At 46.3% G+C, this 25,597-nt stretch overlaps 1 protein-coding gene across 3 annotated transcripts in view; it reads right to left on the bottom strand.

The window, feature by feature from the left end:
- The window catches only part of GPAM (glycerol-3-phosphate acyltransferase, mitochondrial), a 63,780-nt gene extending 38,632 nt beyond the window's left edge, over window positions 1-25,148 (bottom strand). The window contains exon 1 of one of the 3 annotated variants that reach the window (XM_084757692.1): window positions 24,942-25,148. The gene's annotated coding sequence lies outside the window, so the exon portion shown is untranslated. Of the gene's footprint in view, window positions 1-3,075; window positions 3,238-24,941 lie in introns of those variants that run through there. The other 2 variants (XM_084757691.1, XM_084757690.1) reach the window with 2 other exon arrangements.
- Window positions 25,149-25,597: the final 449 nt, after the last annotated feature.

Here is a 25,597-nt window from a genome sequence, read left to right as displayed (position 1 = left end):
GTCCCTACTGTGGTCCTGAGACATGCTGTTCCACCTTCGTCGTGATTGCAGCACTCTGTACTCCCTAAACTGGTTCTCCAAGTCTCCCTTAAATGCTCCTGTCCTCAATCATCACATTCTCCTGTGACATCTCAAAGATGAACCACAGCGCCATGCCTCAGGTCCTCGCCAATCTGCATTAGACTTTCAGAGGGTTACAAACTCAGGGTGGCAATGCCTTGCATCGGGATCCTAATTAACACTTAATACCACTTACAGTAAGCACCCCATGAATATTTGAAGCTGAGGCACAAGAAAAACATACTTCCTTAACTTGAAATTTCCCTTCTCTTTATAAATCCATCCCACAAAGCAACAGCCCCAGAGAATAGGAAGCAATGTAATAGACCTCGAAGTCAAGGATGCTGCCTTTATGTAGACTCACATATACCTTAGCAAACTCCACCACCACCCCTGTATTTTCCAGCATATAAGATGACTTTTTAACACTTAGCCACCCTCCAAAAAAAATCCATGCCAAAGTCCATGGTCTACAGACACATGCTGGAGTCTGTTGCGCAGGGTGTGTGTTGGAAGAGGGGTAGTCTTATACGGCAAATATTTTCCAAACTCTATATTTTAACTGGAAAAGTTAAAATGATGCCCAGTCGTCTTCTATGCAGAAAATATAGTACACTTCTCTAAGGTTCTGGAGGGGGGGGTGTATATTGGCTACATAGAGTAATTTCTTCTTCCAAAACATCATGAAATTTTGTGCACAGAATACTGGGCCCTAAAATGAAGTAGAAAGACTGACACAGATGGAAAATGTGTCTTACATAAAACTTGGTTGTAGGGACTCTTACACAAGAGTTATTGTATGTGGGTTTGCAGTGCCAAGTTCAGGTTACCTAATGAACACTGTTTGGAAATGGGTGGCACCCTAAGCAATGTATTTATCAGCACAGTGGGTTTTAGTAGCCAGTCTGGCCTCTCAAGATGGAGCCATGGGAGTGAGTTTACTGTCTTACCTAACACAACAAAAACCAAACATGCTGATATAAATCAATGACATTCAAACATCAGGTACCGTGAACCTCAGATGTGCAGTCCTAGGGGAGGGAAGCCGGTGATCTGAGCCCATGATTACGTTGTTTCTCACCTGCAGAGAGTTATCAGGCTTTGGTACAATAAAGACAAACTCAGGAAGGTTTAGGCAGAATTAACTGAGGAACAAGAAGTGAGAGACTTATGAGAGCAAAGTACCAGAGAGGAGAAAGCTGGATGGCAAAAGGAGCCGTGGGGACCTGCAGCCCTCAGTCCAGCCTCCAGTAATCAGCCTCCACTCCCAGGGAAGAAGAACACACAAACATATAAAGAGAAAAAAGAACACTCAGTGTGGCTTGCACAAGATGGAAGGTTATTCTTGTTTCTACAAGTCAGAGTTAAAAGATTCTCCATGGTCATACAAGACCATTAAAATGCCTGATCCTCAAAGAGCCTGCAACCCCCCTACGTAATGACATAAATGACCTCACCTCAGTAGCAGAGCAAAATTAGCCCTACAGTAAAATTTATTATGGTGCTGTTTAACAAATCTTAAAACCCAGTGACACTCCCAACCCTTGGCAATTGAGAGGAGAAAATGATCCAAAAATTTAAAAACAACACAAAACCCTGAGCCTCATAAAGTGAAATTCCCAGTGTCGTCAAATTGAAATTATTAGGCAGGCATACAAAAGAAGGGGAAAGAAAAAAACAGAAAAAGAATGATCCATAGCAAAAATGGAGAAACCAATAAATTGAGAATGTTATAGATAGTAGAGTTAATAGCAAATAAAGCAGAGATGCGGGGAAAGACTCGGGCAGATATAGCCTGGGAGAGAAGATGAAACAGCTGGTAGATTGCTTGCTGAGGTAGCATGCATGAAGTCATGCAGTCCGTACACAGCACTGCATACAGATAGGTATGGTGAAATAGGCCTTCAGTTCCAGCACTTAGGAAGCAGAGGCAGAGAGAGGATCAGAAGTTCAAAGCCACTCTCCACTATAAGGTGAGTTTATTGCCAGCAGGACTGCAAGAGACCCTGTCTCCCCCACCCCTCCAAAAAAAATCAAATCAAACACAGGCATTATAAAATCATTTAGATTTTAACATATAAACATACATACACACTTGTGATGAGTTAACAGCACATTAAATATTGCCAAGATATAAAATAGATTACTTTTGAGCATTGTGTCAGAACTCTGTGGAATGCAGCACTGAGTAAATAATGAACACAGCATCTGGGAACTTAGAGTGAGTGTGTGCAGCTGGTGTCCTTGAAGGAAAGGAGAAAAGTAGCCATCGGAAGAATTCATTACTAGAAGACTCAGGCTATATGAAATGTTACTGACTTTCAAACAACAAGTAAAATGCTATCGATTGAAATATGAATCTGTACAAAGGAATTTACAAGACTTTAATGACCCATATCTTGAAAAGATAGCAGACTACTTATAACAAAAAATAAAAACCATACACTGTGCATTTGTAACGTGTATAGCTAACATGTATGACAACAGCAGGGGTTCTAAGGTACAAAGACGAGGGAACAAAGAAGAGAGCAGAGCTCAAGCCTTTCCCACACTAAGCTCCATATTTTTCCAATGTTGACACTGCCTATTTAACGTTCCCTCTTCAAAGGGCTTCCCTTGGTGATCAAAAAAAACCTGAGGACATTGGTTCCAGTTGCCACTGGTCCACCTACAAATGTACACTTTCCCCCACAAAAGAATAGTATTAGCTGACTTTTCAAAGCCTGATCATGCAATATCCATGGCATTGCTTGATCTAAAATCTCACAATTATTCTAGAAAATTCTATTAGAAGAAATCATTTAAATGATGAAGAGACCCATGTTTTTTTGTTTTCTTTTCTTTTTGTTTGTTTGGTTTTTGTCAGCATTGACTTTTCTCCAGGCTCCTTTGGGTATTCAATTATTCTGTAAATATTTATAAAGCCTCTATTTTATACCAGGCACTCTGCTATAAATACAGCTTTAGCAAGAAAATACAGCCCCTCCTCTAGAGTGTAGAGTCTAGGATACTTACTCAACTCCTGTTTAATAATTGCTCTCCAAAGGATTCAAATCGGCTTCTAGCTCTGGCCTGTGGCTTCTAGGATTCCCCTAGTCTCTCTTCCTGAGAGAGCGGTTAATCTAACATCTATCTGTGGTTTCCCTCTGATTTTGTTCAGGGTAATGTTTTGCCAGGCTCGGAGAAAAGAACGAAACAAGGTGTCTAAGCCAATTATGATAATCTCATTCCAGAATATTGCAACTGTTGCTGCAGCCAAGATGATCACATGACCTAGTAGGCCAGGGCAATGTGACCTAAAAGAAAAGCAACTGTGAGGATTGCCCCAGCTTTGCTTTCCCGGTTAAAGGAACACAGCAGGCACTGCCGCTTCCCTGCTTCCCCTCAGCCTGTCTAGATTTTTCAGGTGCCCACCTCTGTAAAGCACTAACATTTGACAGAATTCCATCACTCTCTGGCAAAGGCACATAGGCTTTGACTTTAACTGTGGACAAGTTTCTTGCTGCTAGAATGACTCAACAAGGTTTTTTAAAAAAATAAACAAATAGAAGAGACTTTAGAAATCCGCTTTGCCAGCCTGGCAGGCTGAGGGCTGGCAGAGGGAGGGGTGGCCAGCCCGGCAGGCTGAGGGCTGGCAGTGGGAGGGGTGGACTAAGTGTCTTTCACAAATGACCTCAGGCCATAGGGGATCGAACATCCCTGACTCACTTTGAACACATTCATAGCACTAAAGGACCTCACTTTCATTGAAAGTTGCTCCATTAATAAATGGATTAGTAGACTAAGCTCCAGATAAACTTGAGGGAATATTCCCATGTTCAGTATGATGCTGGCTGAAAACTACACAACGTAACTACACAATACCTTTGGACTGATACACCCATCAGATCTTTACTGGTTTAAAGAAGCACGTGTCAAATCTGGACCATTCTGAGCAGCAGATAATGACTATTCTGACTCATAGGAAATTCAAGACCCTCCAAAATGCTGCACCGTGAAAAGCAAACCTAGCCAACAGCCCCGAACCACTTGCTCAGCCTCAAGTGATACTTTTTTTGTAAGTTACAAAGCAGGCAGAACCGTAGCTGGCTGTAGTGTAGACTTCTGGGATTGGGTGTAAGAACTGCTGGGCCTCGGTTTAAGAAAGAGAAGACAGACTGAGTCTAATTTTAGTGAAAGATAATGTTCAAAGAATGCACCAAGGCCAACACTAATGAACGCATAAGCCCAGGTCACGGAGAGTCCATGTGACAAGGCTGGTTGGAGCTACAGTCTTTCTGGGTGGCCATCAAATCCACTGGAGACAACTAGACTTTAGGGAAACCTGTCCTGATGTAGTCTAGTGCCTAGCTGATAGAGTAAGGGACAATGCAGAACTCAGAAAAAAAAAATGAAGGCAGAAAGTAGGTGGATTGCATGCCACCAGCCACTAGCTGTGACTCAGGGTAGTGAATTTGTTTTAAAAGAGAAATGGGCCATAGGTGAGCAATCAGGTAATAAAGAAATTAGCTAGTATGTCTTTATAAAACCAAGCTCTTATGAAATGACAGATATTTCCACTCAGCTCTTGAGTGCAGCCAGACTCAGCTGCTTAAGTCCTACGTTTCCCTAAAATCCTCAGGGAGGCCGAGCAGCTGCCATCTGTTGTAATACGCAAAAAGGATGAGAAGCTGCTTGCCTGGGCTCAGTAGTCAACAAGACAAAACTCAAGGGAGCTTCTGTTTCTCCCCAGAAGTCCAGCTACATGTGTCAGAGAGGAAAGCTGTCTCAAGAGTGGTGAGAAGTGAACATTAAAGGACCTACCTGTGGCCCTGGCCTGACACCCCTCCCAGCCGCTGGGTGAGAGCACTGGAGGGGCCTGCCCTCCAAGATACAGTGCTCTTTGGAGCCCCAGGGAAGGCCCGCATGGTAGAGCTTGTCACAGAAGGAATAGAACGTTGAAAGGTACGTAGGGCTCAAGCAAGGATGGGGAGACCCAGGAAAAATGAGCCAGGGCTTCTGCATAGTCCTCATGCAGCATGCATGCTCAGGTAAAGGACAGAGGCAGACTTCAAAGTGTCATGCATGGATTTGGTCCTGGTGAGTTTTAAAGAGTCTAATGGAGCTTAGCACACAAGAGTGGGAAGAAATATGAAAGGTAAAATGGGAAAGATAAAATAAGGAATATAAGGGTCCACAGAACCTTCTTTGGTGGCACTGTGAAGTGGTGCACACCTTTAATCCCAGCACTTGGGAGACAGAAGCAGGCAGATCTCTGAGTTCAAGGCCAGCCGCATCTACAGAGCAAGTTCTGGGACAGCCAGGATTACACAAGAAACCTTGTCTCAAAAACTAAACAAACAACAACAACAAAAAAGTCCATGTCACAGAATAGTGAGGAGACCAGCCCTGTGATGGCCATAGCAGGTCGCTAACTAGACATTAGTAGGCTGGAAGGTCACTGAAGGTGGCTCCCACCCTGATCAGCAGCAGCTTTGAGGATGGAAACTTCACACCTTTGCTTAGTTGTCCTAAGAATGAAATTAGAATCTTATCTCTGGATAGAGACATGACACTGTAAACATGACATTTCTAGAAGAGCCTGTGATTATTATCTAGCTTTCTGGTAGAGAACAGATACTACTACTACTACTACTACTACTACTACTACTACTACTACTACTATTATTATTATTATTATTATTATTATTATTATTATTATTTTCTCCTCCATTAAGAGACAAAAATCCATGGTGGCACATTATGTAATCTGAGCACTCAGGAGGGAGGGGGAGAATGATTGGGAACTCACAGCCGCCCTTACTTACACAGTGAGCTCAGGGCTATCCTGGGCTACCTGAAACCCTAGCTTTAAAAAAAAAAAAAGCAATGCAAATGGACCTGTCAGTCTTAGTCTTCTGGGCAGGAATAAAGGCCTTTGAGATGATATCTGTTCCTGAATTTTGAAGAATGGAGAAAGCCTATCTAAACAAACAGGTCAACATAGGGTTGATCTGGTCATCGTCTAAGCTCAGGGAACTAAAGTGGTTTCCTGTACATCGCCTCTCTGACTATTGTCTGCCCTCACCCCTGGCGAGTGTTTCCTTCCTCAGTGGCCTCTTTGGCCTTGTACACTGTCAGCCTTGAGAGTGCCTCCTCTTCTCTAGCCACCTCTGCTTAACTTCTACACTACACTTTCTCTTATCTAAATTCATATGATGAGCATCACAGAACTGAGACTCTTTGGCGAGCCAGAAATCCTAGTAGCCATCAGAGAAGGTTTCTGGGGGCGGGGCGGGGGTGGGGTGGGGAGGCAGCTAGAAACTTACCCATGGTGAAAATTACCTCCCCTTGAAAAGATCAGAGAGTGCCAGACCCAGAGGGGAGACAGAGCCAGTGAGCTGAGCCAAGGCCAGTCTGGAGCAGAGTGACTGGGAAGTAGCAGAGGGGGGTTAGAAAGCCAGGACCAAATAAAGCAACGTGTCATGAGCCACAGTAAGAGGTGTGAAATGTGGAGCGAGAATGCTGTGGTGGAGTTTGCATCTCTCTTACCTCCTTGGATTAGGCAAGAGTCAGCAGACAGGTGAGTCTACAGAGGTGAGCAATCTGGAAGGAGGCCTGGCCAGTGACCAGGGAGCTTTAATGTTCCCAGGAGCCTGCCTGGGGCAAGTTGGCAGTGCAGGAACCAGTGGGCAGTAGGTTCCTTTTGTAAGCTCCCTTTATCCAGAACTTGCTCCATGCCAAGCACAGTTCTGAGCACATTGTAGGCACTAAGTCAGGCCAGCCTCTCAGCCATGCAGCAGCTGGGAAAACTCAAGAGAGCTCAAGAGTGGGACTTTAACACCGAGAAATGCTTAGAAAGATCCAGGAGTTACTGAAAGAACAAAGGGGGTTCAAGGCAGCCAGAGATTACCAAGAAAACAAAACTATGCTCCCAAGGTCTGGAGAAACAGGAATCAGGCTGCCAAGAGGAGCCTAAACCAGAGCCTCCGCCCAACAAGAGAACCAGAGGCTGTCTTTTCTTTCTGAGCACTTTAAACTCTGTCCAGCCTCCATATGAGCTGCAAACAAGCTGCAGAGGAGCCTGAACCATCATTTCCTCAATATATAGAGGACAGCATGGGAGAAGTCAGAAAGGATCTGATGTCAAAGAGGGAAGTGAGGGCCCTGTCCTTCCCACAGCCCCACTGCTTAGGAATGACTTATAAATCTGTCTTCCAGGTGGGGACACTGCAGCACAGTGACAGGACTCTCGTGTGAATTCAGATCTATCTGATTCCAGAACACATGCCCATAAGAAAACAGCCTGGTAATGTGTCATGGGCCTGAGAACACAGATCCTTTTATGAAGGCCCTCTGCCTGAAGAGCACAGAACACTGTTACACAGATGGAGCTAACTGAAGGACTGAATGGTTCAATTGGGATATCAGAGCGTCTCACTCCCAGCACACTAGCACTTGTGAGTGTGCACACAAACGTGCACACATGCATGTACTTACACAGACACATGTGCATACACACACACACACACACACACACACACACACACACACTAGCAGAGTGTCTGAGAGGGGCTGGGGCCATGGACTGTCCAATCCATTAACAAAACCAAGTTGAAGATGGGAGCTGAACACACTTCTGCCCAATACTCATGAAAGAACTTTTCAGACATTTAAAGGAAGAAGTAGAAATGGCCAGAGATGGTCTTGTCTTTATCCTTCCTGCCTCAGCATCAGTCTTTGTCAGAGACCAGAACGTTCATGAAAAGAAGGGTCAGAACTTTTGCATATTTCCTGTTTCTAACGAGCTCAAAGAAAACTGTAATTTCACTCATTAAGTCTAATTAGGAGGAAGACCCACCACATTTAACCAACAGTCACTTTTTAGCATACTTCTGAGAAAATGTGGTTTTTATTACTTTCAAAGACATAGAAAAGCTCAAAGATTTTCTTTTGGAAAATATATTAGAAACATGCTCTGTGCAACTGCCTTTGGCTTTTAACTTAAAACTTCCCAAAGAGATAGTCTCCAAAGGAAAGAGTTGGTCATCAACCAGCCTGATGCAAGGTTAAGTCTCATTATACAAATCTAATATAAAGGAAAATGTGAACACAGAGTCAAAGCACAGTTGAGTGTGGTTTCAGCCAAATCTATTCCAGCTGTCACTCATCTTGTTAAGACTCATTTCCTAGCACAGAAGCAGACGCTGGGGAGTGGGTTTTTCTCTATCCCACATCATAGGTCAAGTCAAGTTGCAGTTTACTCTCTATTTGCTCCTGTTTTGCTGCCCACTTGTCACTCAGGGTGAATGTGTCATTCTCATTATTTTCATTTCTGTTTGTGATATGATGTGCCCCCATTTATCAAAGACTCCGCAGTTGCTACATTCAAAGGCTCTCACTAGTTCTGTGCATGTGTCCCTGCTCCACTTCCAGGAGCCATGTGTAAATCACACACAAGAACCGTAGAACTCCTAGGAATTTCAGCCAACAGATAGGCAAATAAACAGCAAGACCAGTGAGGCCCTTAGGGTGAGTGAAATCCATTTAAATCTCTGGGTCACTTTGTTCATTAACTATTGAACAACTACAATCCAGACCAAAAATTAATGATTATCAGCCTCAGCAACTGATCAAATCTTGGAATGAATGGAATTTTAGATTCTCAGAAATAAGTCTTACTTGACTCTCAGTTCTACAGAGTTGGAACAAGTCCATATACATAGAGTCAATTTTAAATAGTGATAATAGTACCTTAAATAAAATTGCCTATTTAGCAAATTAACCCTATGTATTTAACCAGAGTGACTCTCAGACAAATTGTAATTTAGCAGAATAATCAATTGGCTCGCCTCAATATATGACTGGCAAAACCATGGTGGCACATATACATATCCTGTTATTAATTAGGAATGTGCTTGGGGATTACAGCAAGGCATAGCTGCTGCTCAGACATGTCCCAAAATATAATTATTCTGAACTCATACTTACAGCCTAACCAACCATATATCCACATTTTGTGAAAGAATGCTGATGTAAATGCAATTATGCAATTTGTTTTTTTTTAATTCTATCCATCTCTCCTTATTCTTTCACTCATCTCCTTGTTTCCATCTGTAAAACAAAGCTAATAATAATACTTAATTTAGAATGTAACAAAGGTCTATAGTTAAAATGTCATGTGTATAACTCTAACACTCAATTGCTAAGAGTGTGAAGCAAGCCAGAGTTATATTACAAAACCTGTGTCAAAAATCTAAGAAAAAATATAAGTCTCTGAGACAGTCCCTGGTATATGATATATACTATATGGTGCCTTTAAGAGAAGTGGAAAATTGATCCAGCAATCAGTACCAGATAATTGATGGAGGCGGTACTTTAAAACTACAAACTTCCCCAGCTTCAACCCCACATCGTCCTTTTCTGATTATAAACTTAGAGGCCTGAATTGTGGGAACAGTAACTACACTTTTGACAGTATTTGTAAAGCAGTCATTCATAATTTTGTGACATCAAAGGAAAGAGCCTGACCTTGTGGGATTCCAGGCTTTTCCCTGGAAAACTGAGTGTGTAAGTGTTTTCATTCCTTCCTTGACAGATGAAAATTCCTTCCGAGGTCAGGCATGGCCCTGCACTTGAGAACATGCGTCTGCAGTATGACCATCACAGAAAAACAATATGTAGGTTCCTTTAAAAACTTTAAAAATAGAACTACTATGTGATCCATCCCACTTCTGGTTGTAAATCCAAAGAAAATGGAAACAGTGTGTTGAAAAGACAACTGAACTCCCATGTTCATTGAAGCATTATTTATAATGTCCACTAATAGATGAATATACAACACACACACACACAGAGATGGGGGGGGCCGGGGGGATGGAGAGAGAGAGAGAGAGAGTCAGCAGAGGAAAAAAGGAAATCTCATGATTTCTGAAGACAATAGTGAACCCAGGATATATTACACTACGTATCATAGGCCAGGCACTGAAGATCAAATACTCAATTTTACATTGACTATGAACATGTTGGGCTCAAAGAAGCAGAGAGTAGAATGGTAGTAACCTAGGGCTGGCTGAGGAGACAAACAATGGGAGATGATATATTTGAAATTGCTAAGAGAGTAGATTTTTAAATATTCTCACCACCATATAATGCTACTTAGGAGGCAAGGTCAGGAACATCAGCAGTTCAAGGCCAGTCTCAGCTTGAAGCCAGCCTGGGCTACACTGCGCGAGGCTCTGCCTCGAAATTAGAAATAAATAAGCAAGCTACATATGTGAGGCAAAGATGTGTTTTCTTGAAAAACACAAATTTGCACATTACTTCTGATATAGGATATAGTGTGTGTGTGTGTGTGTGTGTGTGAGAGAGAGAGAGAGAGAGAGAGAGAGAGAGAGAGAGAGAGTGTGTCAGACAGACATAGACAGAGAGACAGAGACAGAGATAGGTGGATGGACAGACAGATGTTGGGCTTGAACCTAGGCCCTTATACATACACACTGGGCAAGTGTTCTACCACAGAGATGCCACCATCCTGGCCCTCATACAAAGCTTAATCAGCAAAGTGACATGTGATTGGTAATAAGAGTATAAACTTAATCCAAGGTGATATTTAGAAGTGGGGCTTTTGGGAAGAGAGCAGGGCTATATAGGGCCACATGAAGGGGTATCCCTTGGTTGGATCCTGGCTGTTTTATAAGAAGTAAGAAAGGATTGCAGATGCAGACATAGCCTCTGTGTTTCTTACCATGTGACACCACAGGACCCTGCCAGCAACAATGTCACCAACACGTGTGTTCTCTCAACCTTGAACCTCCAGAACTTTGAATTATGTAGACCTCTTTTCTGTATAAGCTATCCTGCCTTGGGTACTTTTGAATGGTGACAAAAAGCTGATTTAAACATACTCCACTAAAGGCTTGTTTTGAGGATGATGATGATGGAGGTGGCGGAGAAGGAGAATGAGGATGATAAAAAGGAAGAGAAGCCATCTAAACTAGAAGAAGGCGGGCATTGTGGTTTGGGTGTGAATTGTCCCCATTAGGGTCCCCAGACGTTTTGGAGGATGTTCTGGAACCATTGGTCCATGAGGCCTAGCTGCTAGGTGTAAGCCCCTGGGGGGGGCTTCAGAGAGTTAGCCCCACCTCTCAGCACTGAGATTTCTGCATCCTCCTCTGCCAAGAAGTGAATGAGCTCTGCCACGGCTCCTGCCATGCTAGACCCAGCCCCTCAGGTAGCATACCTTCTCCCCCCCCCCCCCAATGGATGGCTCTGTCTGAAACCATGAGCCTAATCAGACCCTTTGTCCTTAGCTTCTTTCTGTCAGGCATTGTGCCATGGCAACAAGGAAAGTAATAAGTAGGCAACCTAAAAGCATATGTCACTTCCAAGCAGTGAATACAGTTGCATTGTGTGACTACTGTGGCTTCTGCATGGCTATTATTAGCAATTGTGGGGGCAGTTTGGGTAACTGATGATATCTGATGCTTTCTTTCAAGCCTCAAACAGGCCAAATATTATCACAAAGTCCCCTCACGCTTGTTCAGCGACTCGGACAAAATAGAAATGCTAATCATGGGAACCAGAGCCGTGAATTCTAAGCGGCCTTATCTGGTGGGCTTCTGTTGCTTTGAGATCACACTACCTGCCGTGCCTCTTAAGTGCTCCTGATTGAGAGTCGTTTCAAAGAGTTACCAGCATTGTCCTAAAGATCTGCCAGGTGAGTTAGGGGCACTGTTCAGAGAAGAACCCCAGGAGAGCTCTGTGCTCAGTAGGTGTGATGGGATTTCACAGCAGAGATCAGGCCTTAGGGGGGCCTGCCCATTCCTGGTTCCTACTGGGCAGGGGGAGGGCAATGCCAGCAGCAAGAAGAAATGCTGCTTCCGGTGGAGAATGGAGGAGGCCACAACACCTCTGTCCCATCTCTGTCTCAGATTTCCCCACTTCTGAGCTGCTCCCAGTCCCCAGGGTACAAGCTCTCACCTGCTTTTACCCCTGTCTGCTTGCTGTTCCTCATCTGTCCTTCCCCACTTCCGTCTCCCTCAGTACCACAGTCCCCTCATTCTTCTAAATTGCTCAAAGCTCATCCCTGGCTCAGGGCCTCTGTGCGTCTGGTCCCTCCTGCCAGGAACATGCCTTCTTGCATGCCTGTATGGCCGAGTCGTTCTTATTTTTAGCTCTTAGCTCCACTTGCAGCTTTCTGTCCTAGGCTTGTCGTTTAATTCTATGTCGTAATGTTTTATTTACAGCACTTACTACTATGTAAACTTAGCCTGTCATTTCCTTTCCTTGCTCCCAGCAGAGTGCAAGCCCAGCGAGGGCAGACTATTGACGGGCATTCGCTATGCAGAAGGGTGAGTCCTCACCCGCACTTGCCTACTTGATGTGGGACTGACTGGCCCACGGAGCTACCCCTTAGTGAGCACCGACTCAGTGCCAAGAACAGGGTGTAGGTTTCTCTAAATGCTGTCTCGGCCAGTGCCCGCTCCAAAGCAGGCTCGTACCATCCACATTGAGTAGACGGGGTTATGCAACTTCCCCAGTGTCACAGACCAAAACCCTATTTGATCCCAAGCATGATTACCTCCAACACTAATACTTTATTCTAAAAAAAAATGAGAGAGAGAGACAGAGAGACATAATCATGTCTGCACATAATCATGAACACATGTGCATATGTACACACACACACACACACAGGAGCAGGTAGAGTATAGGAAAGCATTAAGCATGTGATCTCTGTGAGGTGAGTCTCTTCGAATAGTGAGAGACAGAGAGACAGACAGAGACAGAGAGAGAGAGACAGAGAGACAGAGAGAGAGACAGACGGGAGTGGGGGGCAAAGAGAGAGAGAGAGAGAGAGAGAGAGAGAGAGAGAGAGAGAGAGAGAGAGAGAGAGAGAGATTGCACCAGATAGTCAGTATTTCAGGCTTTGCTAACCATATGGTCTCTGTGACAACTGCTCAATTCCACTGTGTGAAAGAGGCCACAGACAATACATAAGCAAATCAACGGGGCTGTGCACCAGCACAAGTTTATTTACCAAGCATTCCCTTTTGAAGTCTCTCTTCTATGTTATACTGGAAAAAAAAATTAAAGCGAGGGGGGAAGAGGCCTGGCTGAGGCCTCTGTGGACAATGTGGTCTCTCAGCTTGCCACACAAATAGGACGAGTGGAGTTCAACCCCGGTGTGCACATAAAAAGCCAGACACAGAAGCACACATCTGCAATCCCAGTGCCGAGAGGCTGCAAAGAGGATCCCGGGTGTGCCGGCTGCTGCTCTCACTGAGTTGGTGAGCTTCAGCTTAGTGAGAGGATCCTTTCTTCAAACTACAAGGTGAAGAGCAATAGAGAAAAACACCTGGCTTCAGCATTTGCCCCCTACGTACTATGCACATGCTACTGCACATAATCATGAACACATGTGCGCATGTACACACACACACACACACACACAGGAGCAGGTAGAGTATAGGAAAGCATTAAGCATGTGATCTGTGTGAGGCGAGTCTCTTCGAATAGTGAAGACCGCAGGCAGGTAGAGTGTCCAGTTGGGGAGGTAACTGTTCAGGGTTCTGACAGGTTTATGGTCTTAACTACAGCATACACTTCCATGAAGATCACGGTGGAGATCAACCCATTTATTTCCTTTGTCCAAGGTTCCATTCGTATTGTAATTAGACATGATTTCACATTTCTGCATACATTTCTACACCAGAGGTCACCATGGGAGGAAGGAGCACATGAAGGTGTTACGCTAAGTGCTGCCTCTCCAAGCACGGAGCCTGGACACCTTGGTCATTTCCAAGCGAGCAAACTTAGCAGTGACAGATCACAGGCCACGGGCAAAGTGAGGACCACAGCTCTGAGGCAGTCCAGAGGACCGGCTTGCCATCTCACTGATAAGCTGGGGACTGTTTGTGCGCAGTTCTTTGTTACTTCACAGTGGCTCTCAACACTGAGTGTCAGCATTAAAGCAAAAGACCAGTTCCCCAGCTCCTTGGATCTGAGTTGCACTTGGAGACGGTGAGAGCTCAAGGGACAAAGGATGCGTTTGTATAGTGCTGGCTGGGCATAAGAGACTCAACTGTGGGCTGGGTCTTAAAGGGCCTGTCTTTGGGCACTCTGCTCAGAAAGGCAATGAATTAATGTATGAGTTTGAGTGTGTGTTCATGCACATGTATGGATGGAGTACATGTGGCATGCAGAAAGGGAGTGAATGGTGCTGGGAGAGAATTGTATATTTGTGCAATATGTGTGTGTTAATACATGTATGATATGTACGGCATGTGTGGGAGTGTGGTCTATTTACGTATAAAATGTATGGGATGTATGTGTGGAGTACATGTGTGATGTGTACATGGTGTGTGTGGTGGCTGTGTGTATGGCATGTGTGTGTGGGATGTATACGGTGTGCACATGGTATGTATGTGTGGTGTCTGTGTAGTGGCTGTGTTGGGTGTGTATATTAGTGTGTATGTATACTGTGCATATGCTGTATGTGTGATATTTGTGGTATGTAAATGATATGGTGTGCATGCGTGGTGTATATGTACTATACGGTGTGTACGTGTCATGTGTATGTCATGTATGTAGTGTATATGTGTGATATGGACGGTTTGTGTCACTTGTGCATGGTTTGTGTAGTCTATATGTATATGAGGTATATACTGCATATCTATAATGCATGTGTGATCTGTGTATGATATGTGTAGTGTATGTGTGTGGTATATCTGTGTGGCATGTATGTATATTTGTGGTACATTGTGTGTGCATGTGTGTGTGTGAGAACATGTGATATGTAATACTTAATCACCTCTTCCTTTTAAGATGGAGAATCAGATTCCCCTCCCCAGGATAGCCCTAAGTAATTAGAGACACAGTAGAAAGAGCAGTAATTTCCCTGATCCTGAAGAAGTTATCCCACTAGCAACAAGCATGAAGCAAGCTCTCCTACAAGCTACATGTGGGTCTTAGCTTCATTTGCTTCAAGTTTGGCACAGTTTTCTAGACATGGGCCTTCAATGTTTGAGCAAGGAAGAAACCTTCTTCGCATGGGGGAAACAGTGTCCCAGTTCTGTTGTTAAACAGCACTCCGGGCCTGGGACCCTCCCTAATTGTCCTTCTTCCAAGCTCCTTTTCTTATCATTATGACTCAGCCTCTTACCCTTCACCCACCAAACTCCTGAGCTTTTAACTGTGTCTTTGCCATATCTTTACTACTGCAGATATGTGGGAAAGACTGTAAGCTTTGTCACAGGTGGAAGCAGTCTCGGCGGGCTTTACCCTAGGGCACCCCATGAATACCTTGTGACAGACTGAGTGGAGCCATCCTGGGCCTGGAATTCAGGAAGCAGACCTGGGGACCCCACCTGGACTATTGTTTTTCTAACTGACCCTCAACAGGAGAAGAGACAGCCCTTCCCACGTGACCCAGACAGGCAGGCGAAGAAGAGAGAGCTGCAACAGGTTCAGATCCGGCTTGAATGTACGTGGATCAGGGAACAGGCTGGACCAGCACGCAGACCAGAGACACCTAAGGACCCATCCCGTGGAACAGATACCGGAAGGTTCACTCTTTTTCCTTTTAACCTTTTTTCCCTCTTGTGTAAGCTAGTTAGGTTGTATAATAAAGTTTAATTGTTAAGAAACAGAGCCTACAACCAAATAGTTGCTACTTAAATGTCTCTGTTGTTACTTTTCTATTGCTGTGATAAAACACCGCGGCCAGGGCAACTTATACAAGAAAGCATTTAATTTGGTTTACAGTTTCAGATGTTTAGACTCCATGATGATGAAGTAAAGGAAGAGCTGAGAGCTCACTTTTCAACCCTCAACCACAGGACAGAAAAGAACTGTAAGGATCCTTTGATACCTCAAAGCCTGCCCCCAGTGACACACCTCCTCCAACAAGGCCACACCTCCTAATCCTTCCTAAACAGTTCCACCAACTGAGGACCAATAATTCAAACATGAGCCCATGGGAGCCAATCTCAATCAAACCACCACATTAATGTACGGGAGTGGAACTGGGTGGGTAGGGAGGCGACGGTGTGGGGAAGGTCTAGAAGCGGCTGGAGTAGGGAAAAAGCGCGGTCAGAATATAATGTATGAAATTTTTCAATAAAATAAAGAAACAAAAATAGTACAAATTACTGACTGGATCTTCTTTCAGCACTTGGTACCAACAGGACCATAGTATCAACTATGTGCTCCCCGTATGTAATATTATTTAATTTTCACAATTTTCTGAGGAAGGATGGACTGTACTATACGTTTCTCAACCCTTATGGGCAGTTGAGATCCTTCAAGGAGACCTGGGTTCACCAAGACGAGCCAAGTAGTGGTCAGCGAGACTGGGTTGAGATGAGAACTTATTTAGTCAAGAATTGCATTCTGCAGAAGGTCTCTAGAGCCTTCAGTGAATAAGAAAACACAGCATCACAGTCGTTATCCTGAGGTCCTTCTTACTTGGCCATCACGTCTCACCACGCCAGAGTTCCAGACACTGGGGTGCTTTCCACAGAAGAGTTAACCCAGCAGCTGCCATTATGTCAAAGGCATGGCTTCTGCCCTGACTGCACTTAGAATTTAGAGGAGGTGGTAGCAGTTAGTGCCCCAGAAGGAGAAAGCACTCTCATGGCACCTATAAAAGGAGTCCCCTTGCTCTTGGTCCCTTGTCATTTGCATGCATAATCAAGTGCCTAGCATAAGCTTCTGCAAGTCTCTGTATCAGAGAATCTTCTCCAAAAGAAATAAACAACTCCTTCGAAGAGAGCCCAGACTAACAATCTGGTAATACACTTCTTCACCCACAAGGCTCAAGGAAGAGAGTGTGTAAGAGCAGAAAGATTGGGAGCACTGTTGTGAAACGCTGTCCTCTGGGCACGGCATGTTCTTGTACATACGCAGTTATGGATTCTTGGACGAGATGAAGCCAGTTAAAAGCTCCCAACATGAGCACACCTGTAATCCCAACACTAAGGAGCAGAGGAAGGCAGATCTCTGTGTATTCCAGGCCATTCTGGACTACATGTGAGTTCTAGGCCAACCAGAGACACACACTGAAGCACTGTCTCAAAAACAAACAAAACTGCAGCACTAAGCTGGGAGGAGCCAATGGCAGTTGCTGACTCTGGGGGAGGGTGAATCACTTTTCTTTGCCTAGGGTCCCAGCACATGACCCCACACACACTCTCCTATGGGCATCACTAACAGGACTCAGTGGGGTATAATCTATTTTTTTTATTTAATCCATGAAGTTGATAGGGAGATAGACATGTTGAGGCGAGCAGAGGGACTCAGCAGGAGGGGATAGACAAATAATATGATCAAGATACATTATATACATGTGTGGAGTTTTCAAAGAATAAAGATGACAGACTTCCCTAACCACAAAAAGAAAGAAAAAAACAAAAGACGATTGCTCAGGCCACATACCTGGTTGCTGGTAACACCACAGTAAGAGCAGCAGAGATGCTGTTCACAGTGTTCTAGGCATACGGCCTCCAGCTACTGAGCACTGCACTAAGTGCAGTAGTGAAAGCTGTTCCAGAGAAGGAGCCCACGGAAGTCAGTCACAACTACGTCAGTTCAAATGGACAATGCTCATTGTCCAGCAACCTAGACCAGCTCTGGAGCAAGCACTCAAGGAAGGTTCCAGAAGACAGCAACCCAAGACCAGGGAGCAAGCACTCACCTGCAGGCTGTTGTTGCTTCATGCTCCTCATACCCCCACCCGTTCCCTTTCTCAGGTTGCTGATCAACCACAGTAACAAAACCAAAGGAAACCCAAGCAAGTTAAAAATCGTAGCAGCCAAGGGTCACAAAGATTAAGATAGAGACTTCCAGAAAGTCGTCGTCTCTAAAACAGATTAGCCCATCGAATTACATTATCCCCAAGGAATCCCACCTTTGTTTGTTTGTTTTGCCATTTTTCTTTTTTCTCTTTTTTGCTATGGTTCATGTCAAGATATGTGTTGAGTCCAGAGAGAAAGATGTGGGCTAACATTGAGAGCAAAGTGTCTATCCATATGATGCACAAGTCTGACTCCAAGCAGCTCTCAGTCCAAACATGGGATCTTCTGTGCAGTTTGCTGCAGCACAGCCAACCTTGTGTACATGGCTAAACCCACCTTACAGACCTGGATGAGACCTGCTCATTTCAAACATCTAACCCAGAAACACCCAACTACAGCGTAACTACATGGACGTTGCCACATAGATTACTGAACTTGAGTCGCCTAGTGTGTATTTTCTATTTAACCTCTGGTGGGTGGGGGCTGGTGGGTGGGGGCTACCAACGCTCAGGACCATACTAAAAGCAGTGAGGTAACCAGATGCCTGACACCTTGTGTACCCAGAGCAGATCTAATGAAGCCATGATTCCCCACTCAGCGGGGAGACAGGGGAGCCAACCTGTCAGCTAAGCCTGGGTACTGGCAGCTTTTACAACCACCTGGAAGCAGTGTCTAAGAGGAAGCTGACAACCTGGGTTAACACAACCCCTTTTATCTTGAAATACCAATAAAGAATTCAGCAGCCTGATAGCACAGGGTACCCAGGGCTTTTATTTCCATTACAGCGGCTGTGTGAGATGGGCAGCTCCCTTTTAGAATTCATGAGTTTGGCCCAGAAAGCAGATACTCAAAGCATTAACATACAGGAGCCTGGGACACTGAGAAGATAGGAGATTCTCTCTAAGGGTCGGACTGCCACGGCTAGCAGAGTGTCATAGGAAGCGATGAAATTCAGCTAGATCCTGGCCACTCACCCAGCCTGGGAAATCAGACGCCATGGAATACGTTCCCAGGCCTCCTGTTTGGGTTGGACATGGCGTTAGCCTCAATGACAAGCAAGCACTTTGCTGGACAAGACTTGCGGAGATACCGTGACACAGAGACAAAGGAGGGCGGGATTTTTAGTTGTGATGGCCGCTGTATTAGACTGAGCATAAGCAGTCAGGGATAAGCACCATCATCTGATCAAACACCCTCCACTGCAACAAGCATGAAAGACTCTTAAAGGGAAAGTCCTTAAATTGTATCTGTGCAGCTGCACTGCAGACCTGCAATTGGGGGGGAGGGGGAGTTGGGAGTGTGGAGGCGCTGTCAGTAGAGCATTTGCCACCTCATATGAGTTCCTGAGTTCAGTTCACAGCACCCAAGAGAAGAGCTGGGTGTGGTGGTGCACATGTGTAATTCTGTCCCTGGGGTGGCACAGAGAGCAGTTCACTGTGCAGCCAGTCCTGCCTAGTTGGCAAGCCCTAGATCCTAATGAGAGACTTGACTCAAAAACTAGGTGGGTACTGTACTGCCTGAGCAACAGCATCTGACCTCGGCCTGCATAGTCACATCCTCACACATACACCTGCACACACGTGAACACACACACACACACACACACACACACACACACACACACACACACACACACACACCTTGCAGCTTTATCCTTGGTTCCCTGGAAAAGGCATCACCTGTGTGGGTCTGAGGAGCCACTAGAGATAGTTGAAGAAATAGCTTGGAACTCACTCAGCTGAGTGAGATGCTAACAAAACAAGGCCAGAAAAGGGAGAAAAAGTCACATAGGGACTGGGTTGCCCTGTGAAAAAGCCGCACTGCTCCACAGTCAGATTTTATGCTCTGCGGTGTCACATTCCATCCCTGTTAGTGCCCCCCCCTCCTTCTAGGCTATGAATTCCTTCTTTGGGGTGAGTCTGTCTTGTTGCTGAATCCCAGGACTAATTAGAGGTGAGTTATAGATGTTGATCTCCCAAAGGGGCACTGAAGAAACAAAATACTGAAGACCCAGAGTGACGCCTCCCGGACCCATGGTATATTCTCTGTTTTGAAGGGTGCCCGCTGTGCTGCCTGATGTCCAGCAGGCTCACCCTATGCATCCATGGACAAGATAATTACATGTAACTCAACGGGGAGTTTGCTGCGATTGGGTCGGATACAAGGTGCTTGGGGATTTGTAAACAAAATCTCAGCGTCTCTGGCAGGCCCTTTTTGAGGACCACCTGGGAGCAGCGCCAGCGAGGGGAGCCAGCCTTCTGCTGCTGCCTGGCCCCCTGGTTTCCATTGTCAAGGCTAAAGTGTCCATTTTCTCAGGCCCTTGTTCTTCAAGTTCACAAAATACATGATGTTAGCAACAGTGTTCAAGAGTTCCCATCCACAGCAACCACCCCCTTCTCTGCAGAGAGATCTTGATTAAGAGTTCACAGGGAAACGGACATCCTGGCCTTTCTAGACCCAAGTGGAGTGGCGTAAGTGATTTGTGGTGGTGGTTTGCTTTTGTTTAGCTCGGTCTGGATTTTTGTTTGCTGTTTTTTTGGGGGTGAGGAAGGTTGACTGCCTTGGTTTGAGGCAGGACACTTGAAGCCCAATACACAGCCACACCGCCATTCTGCGTGGAGACAAAGCAAAGCTTTGACGTGAGTGTATACAGTGAGGCAGCAGGATGGGTAGGTGAGGAGGAAACCAGGCCGGTTGCAGCAGCTGCTGTCACTGGGGATCCTGCTGAGGGCCCCAGGAATGGCAACAAGGCGCTTTCATTATCATACCCAGCATAACTCCCCCAGGAACCCCACTCCACATCTGAAACGCAACCGAGGGACTGGGTGGCACTGGAGTGGGTGATCAGGTTCTGGGAACCGGAGGTTGACAATAGACCCCGCCCTATCACCCCACCTGCTCCCCCCACCCGCACAATGGCAATGTCACTTTCTTCTTCCGAGTGGAGGGAGAGGAGTGGGGTTGCCTTGGAGAATAAAGAGCCACCTGAACGGCCTCTGGAAATGCTCCTGGTGTCCTGTTTCTCTGCATAGCATCTTTGTTCCTTTCTCAACACTTGATCCTCTGAGTGCTCATCCAATGAGGAGTTTAAAAACCCAGAACACAAGTGTGGAGTGTTCTGCGCCTTGAAATCATGGTACTAATCCCTCTGCCCAGTAATTGTTTCCTTCAAGCATCTGTGGCTACAACACCCAGGCCCAGGGAGGTTTCTTTACACCTTGTACCCAGGAAGCAATGGGCAGGGATTGACTAACAGACTGTTAAGGGTAGGAGTTGAGGCCCCGGGAAGGGAAAAGGAGATGGAGAGACTTGATATATGCTGCCAGAGTCTTGGTGGAGGTATGTTGGGGGGGCCAGCACTTCAGACTCCTACAGGAAAGGCAGAGGGAAGAAAAAGAGGCTCCTTTAGCGTTGCTGTTCAGTGGTCTGAGCCTAGAAGCCTCCTTTCACTACCTCCCTGGCCACTGGAAAATATGCTAACCAATTTGACAAGTTCTGTCACTAAGGTTTCAGCCTAAGAGTTTATAAAAGATGGCGGACGGAGGCACATGGTACTCCTAGGGCAGGCCAAGTGGGCAGGTTCGGGAACAGGCATGGGAGACCAAGGAAGAGACCATGAGGCCATCTCCAAATCATCAGTTCCCAGCTCACCTCCCAAGCTCCTTTTCTCAGAACTTCCCCAGCAGAGAACAGGCCTTTGGGTGGGTTTATCTCCCAAGCAGTACCTGTGGGACCTGAGGGGAAGAGATCCAAAATACTGCCTGCAGGAAGACATCGTTTCTGAGACAAGAATAAAGGGAAATAGTTGCCACTGCCAGCAGGAAGAGGAAGGGAATAAAGGCTGGCAAGGGTCTTCCTGGAGACGAAGGGTCTCTTGGAATAGTGTCTCTCCAGCAGCAGAAACAGGACAGAAAAGCACCAGAAAGAGTCGGGTGGCTCTCTCTTGCCATGCCCTTGGACATGGGCCAAGGGTATCTTGGATGTCTGCATGAACAACTCGGTCTTAGGGACCACTCAGTCCGTCTTTCTCCTCTTTTCACAGACTCTGAGCCCCAAGGTGAGCAGGACCCCTGCTGCATGCCAGCTGAAGTAAGGTGTGAGGCGTGCAGATGCTATGGTTCACCGAACAGCACTTCTGAAACTGGCCCCCACTCCCTTCTAAATCTATTCTTTGTCCTCTCCACAGACACAAACGGCCTCTTTCTTGGTGTACTGCTTTTAATGCCTGGTGAGCCGCTGAGCCTTAGCTTATACAAGGGCACTGGCTTTCTCAGCCTCCTTCTCTACTCTGTATCCTGTGATAAAAACACAGTAAGTCTATCACCGAATCTCTTTTCTCAAAGTCATTTTACAAAAAAAGTGTTGTCCCTATTTTACAGATGGGGAAAGCAAGATTTAATACCAGGGGAAAACACTGGATTCTGTTACAGATATGATTCTAATAAGATTAACATAGTAAGGAGAGTCCCTTAATTTGAGGCCTTTCGCATAGAAACAAACGTACCGAGACCATTTTCTAGGAATAGAGGAGTACCATGGTCCCTTTAAGACTGAGGGCAACTCAGAGGGGACATCTTCAGGTAGGATTATGGGCCCACAAGCACTAGTGGCCTAAATAAGTGCTAGATCTGAGGCCCAGGGAAGAAAGGGGAGCTGAAGACTCTCCAGGGAAGTTCCTGCCATGACAGGGGAGGCAGACAGGGAGAGAGAATCTATCTGCCTGACAGAAATTTTCCAGGGGCTCAGGTAGTGCATGCAGTGAATCTAAAGCCAGGGGTCCAAAGAATGCCCATACTACGTGACAAAGCTCCAGGCTGAGTCTACAGCTGCGTGGGGTGGAGTCCCAGCTCCACCTCTAACGAGTGAGCACGATCCTCTGAAGTGGGAATGATGGTAACCCCTCAGTCTATGCCAGAGACAAACGAGATCCACCAGAGCAAAGCACAGCATGCCAGACACTCCAAAGCCTGGCTCTGTAGAAGGTGGGTAAAGCCCTCTATGGAGAAGGCAGAGGGCGGAGCTTAGACCCCAAAGCATTTCATCTGGAGATCTGTGCCCCGCTTAGCCACCGTGGGCTCACAGCCACGCTCACAAGCTGGCGCAGTCAGTGCTCACAGCTCACGGGCATGAAAGGGTAATGGGACCTGTGGGGAACTTGCCACACTCCTTCCATTTAGCCTGCTGTCACTCACTCTCCTCCATCATGTCACTGTGCTGTGAAAACAGGGGACTCTGACATCACCGTTTCCTGCACTAACGTATGCATGTCCCTTAACTTACACTCCGTGCATCCCCTAAAAGCGTTGTCCTGTTTCTTCCCCCAGCTTGTCCTGAAGATTGAGTCTGCCAATGAAAAGCACTCGAGGGAGTAGGAAGCAGGTGAGAGGTTCCCCATCGATGCTTGACATGAGCAGTGAGAATGCTGAGTGTAAGAAACTGCGCTGCCCCGGGGCCGGGCTGCCACACCAAGTCTTCTCCCTGCCCTTCAGCCCTCTCAGTGTCAATGGATCAAAAACTAGCAATTGCAAGGCATCCTGGGGTAGTGTAGGAAGTTCATCAGCTCCAAACTTGCTTGCAGAGAGGAGATATACTCAACAGAGAGAAGTCTACCTAGACCTTTGACCCGACCCGGGCTCAGGGGCAGAGTGGGGGTGCTTTTAAGTGGAAAGTGTTAAATGGGATGCGGTCTGCGTACAGAGGGTCATGGGGCTCAAGGACCATCCTTTTGGCAAGATGGAGCAGACTGAAGGAGAAGAAGCCTGACACAGCAAACAGAACCCAGGTCAGCCAGGCCACAGGAAGGGAGGAAGTGTTCCCCAAACAGCAGAGAAGACTCGGACAGGGAGGTAGACCCTGCCCTTGCGTGGCTTGTCCTCCACCCCTCGCCATGACCTGTAAGGATGAGGAGGAGCAGGATTTCACTCTGAGGAGCTCCTCAGACCCATGGCTGTGGCTCCTAACAAAGCTAATGGGGCCCCACGAGGGTAAGGAGCACCCTCCATCTGTGTAGAACCAGAAGCAATGCAGCTACCCTGCCCTTCCACCACAGACAACGAAGTAGGGACGACCTAGGTCCAAATGACAACAGAAGGAGCACACCTGGGGATGAAGCGTGACCAGGATAGGCTGACTGCGGGTTTACTCCTGGACCTGTGATGTGCATGGGAAAAACAGGGACTTAAGAAGCCCAGAGCAGCCGGGCACGCTGGCACACACTTTGAATCCCAGTATCAGGAAGCTGAGGCCCGTAGATCTCTGTGAGTCTCAGGCCAACCTGGTCTACATAAAGAGTTCCAGGCCAGCCAGGAATGCCTAGTGAGAACCTGTCTCAGACAAAAAAAAAAAAAAAAAAAAAAAAACCAAAGGACGTGAAAGAATACTTTCCCACTCGACCACTAAAATAAAATGGCTTCCTTTGTTTACCACCAGGTCCTCTCTTCCCCAGCCACCTCCAGGTCTGACCTAACAATTACTTCTTTCATCTGTCTCTCATGTACCCTGAAGCCCAGCTCTCATCCGTAGGAGAAGTTGTCAGTCACAGAGCACTCTACCAGAGCCCAGCTCTGAAAACACCACTGGGTTGGATGGGTTATGTCATGGGAACAGTCAGGGCACGTGCAGCAGGGACTTCAATCAAACAGGGAGACTAATTTAGACGCGGAGATGGAGCACTCTGCTCAGCGCCTCGCCCCTGCTCCTTTACTTTGCCCGATTGTGGATCCCAAGATTTGGATTCTTATCGCTCAGCAGGGTATTTGAAGGTCGGGTCCCATTTGCAAATCACATTTAGAGATGTTTCAAGTGGAAGCTTTTGGGTTTTCTCTGAGCCAGGGTGACCGATGGCAGATGTCTGAGGACTATGTAGACCTCAAGAAGAATTGTTTGGTGTGCAAACAACGTCACGCAACGGCAATATTACAGACACCCCTGCCCTCTGCCCAAGCTGCAAGCAAGTTCTTTCCAAAGCTGTAGAGTGCCACCATTCTCAGCTTTCTTCTTAGACTTTCTTCCTCCCCCTTCATCTGCCTGTCCTGTTGTGTTCCACTTCACGTTTTTCCCAGACCCATCCCACCCCAACGTCCACGTCCCCAGTCACTCAAGTACCTGTGTCCTTTAAGTGGTGTCTGAGGAACTAGTTCCGGTCAGTTGATTAGCAAAACTTTCCCAGACAGCTTCAGAGGACGACAGCCTCAGGTGTGGGTGGTCTGAAACGCTTCTCCAAAGGCCTTTTTGTGTGGCCAGAGAGAGGCCTGAGGCCTTTGGGTGCACTGCAGTAACCCCAGAAAAGCACCTCAGGCAGCAGCAAACACTCCCAGGCTGGTTTTGCAAGAGCAGAGGAGGAGGAAGGCTCTTTCATCAAATAATAACCAGCCAGAGATAAGGCCTGTTAGGCTGAGCTTGGTCAGCCAATTGCAAGCTTCGGATCATGAGAAGAGGCAGCCCCAGGCTTCTGGAGCCAGTTTTAGGGCTTGTTATAATTTAATGATGTTACACGGGGGCGGAGGGGGATGGCGTGTTTTCTTGGCTTTGCCTGGTGGGGATTTTCTAACAGGAGAGTGAATCTCTGAGCTCAATAGCCTCATTCTCCGTGGGGGCAGCTGTGCCGAGCATCCCAGGGGTCACATGGAGTTCTAGGCTCCTGGCGTGGCTGTGTCTACTTTGCCGAGAGTTCTTTCTCGCTGCCTCTGGGTAGCTGGGAAAGAGATCTGAGTAGGGAGTCAACAGAGGATAAGCATGTTTGACACTCGGTGTATAGTTCC

This window comes from Acomys minous (genome assembly GCF_964271855.1).
Source record: "Acomys minous genome assembly, chromosome: 2".
NCBI classification, from domain to species: domain Eukaryota; kingdom Metazoa; phylum Chordata; class Mammalia; order Rodentia; family Muridae; genus Acomys; species Acomys minous.
The sequence above is the reverse complement of the archived record's forward strand: the minus strand, read 5'-3'. Positions and strand labels throughout refer to the sequence as shown.